This window comes from Spinacia oleracea, chromosome 4, assembly GCF_020520425.1.
Source record: "Spinacia oleracea cultivar Varoflay chromosome 4, BTI_SOV_V1, whole genome shotgun sequence".
Taxonomy (NCBI): Eukaryota; Viridiplantae; Streptophyta; class Magnoliopsida; order Caryophyllales; family Amaranthaceae; genus Spinacia; species Spinacia oleracea.
Genome location: NC_079490.1, coordinates 114,676,253 through 114,678,079, shown reverse-complemented (window position 1 = coordinate 114,678,079; position 1,827 = coordinate 114,676,253). Strand labels below are relative to the sequence as shown.

Genomic DNA, 1,827 nt, shown 5'->3' with positions numbered 1-1,827 from the left:
CGTTGCCGGGGAACGGTCGTTGTTATTGAGTTTTGTTGAGACTAGTTTACCATTAGAAAAATACAAAAATATTACATTCTTGTTTGCTTTCTTTTCCTTTGCAATACTCACGTGTTCTTTGAGTTTGTATGCTTGATAGGGGTCGTGCACGTCAAAGGTCTCTCCACCCTCTTGACCTTGAATTGGAGAGGACATTAAGGAGATTAAGGTGCGTTCGAACTCGCTCATCAAGTCATAATGGATTTGAATCCTTGAGTGTAGGTGTGGAACAAGAAGAGAGTGAGCAAGCCTTTGTAACCATGGCACTCCCGATTAAGAATTTGGGTATACCGGGAGAATTTGAAGCAACACGCGGTATCCAAGCTCCCACAACTAATGCAAATAACTTCGAAATCAAACCCGCTTTGATTAACTTGGTTCAAAGCCATCCTTCTTGTGGGAAGAGCAACGAGTCACCACACGAGCACCTAAAGAAATTCGAGCATTATTGTGATACAATCAAACACAATGGTGTGACTTCGGACTATGTGTAGTTGACTCTATTCCGTTTCTCTCTCCTTGTGCGAGCTAGTGATTGGCTTGACAAGGAGGTCAAGCCCAAATCACTTCGCACTTGGAACGAGGTGACTAGAGTATTTTTGAGCAAGTTGTACTCTCATGGGAAGACGGCGGAATATTGCCACAAAATTCAATCCTTTGAGCAAAAGAGGGATGAATTGCTTTTTGAAGCTTGGGACCGATTCAAAGAATACCAAAGGGAATGCCCTCACCATGGGATCCCTAAGTGGTTGCTACTCCAAACCTTCTATTTGGGGTTGAGCCCGACCTCCAAGACGAGTCTAGATGCGGGGGCGGGTGGTCCCATCATGAACAAGAACGAAGATCAAATTGAGGAGATAATTGAGGATGTGGTCCAAAATTACGAAGCTTGGCATGTTGGTGCAAGGGACTACGATGGCAAGGGTAGGAATGATGATGGTAAAGGGTCGGTATATGCTATGGAGCAAGCACGGATCATTGAGAAGCTTAGCTCGAGATTGGAAAAGCTAGATAGCACACCAAGTCAAACACCATCACCATCAACAATCCCACCGCCTTCGGCTACTCTTCTCACCAAGGGGAAGAGCAAGGTTAGTTCCTATGACACTATGCCTCCGGGCACATCTTTTTGTGATAATTGCCAAGATTATGGTCATTTCCCCAATGCTTGTCCCTTGGTTCATAATGTGTCTTTTGTGGATTATGGCCCTTCGTATGAAGGTGATTTTGATATGGAATATGCTCATGCCTTGAATGAGAGGTGTAGAAATGATAACCCCAACAATCAAAATTTTGCTAGGCAAGCACCTAGAGGGCCCCCTATATATGGATCCCACCAAGGCTATGGAGAAGGAGGTGGGTATTATAGCCAAGGCCGAGGTGGCTATAGAGCGCAAGGCTATCAAGGCCAAGCACCCTATGGTCAATCTCAAGGTCTTGGCAATCAAGGCCAATACAATAAAGGTATTTATAATCCCAACCATCAAGGTGGAGGGGGTTACAACTACACTTATGGGAAATTTAGGGGTGCCTCTAGTGGGTGTTATCCTTTGAACTCGGGAGGTCCATATGGTGTGTCTCAATTTCCACCTCCCGGATTCAATGGACCTATGACCTATGGCAACCAATATCAACCAAACCTTAGTGGTTATGGCAATGCACCTCCACCGCTCCCGCCTCTCAAGTCTAACCTTGAGGCTCTCATGGAGTCGTTTGTGGGGGCGCAAGCCAAGAAGAATGTTAGTTTGAGGACGAATTCAAACAATCCAACACTCATTTGAAAATGAT

At 45.2% G+C, this 1,827-nt stretch overlaps 1 pseudogene; it reads right to left on the bottom strand.

Annotated features, from left to right (window-relative positions):
- Positions 1-677: 677 nt before the first annotated feature.
- LOC130460293 (uncharacterized) lies at positions 678-778 on the bottom strand (annotated as a pseudogene).
- Positions 779-1,827: the final 1,049 nt, after the last annotated feature.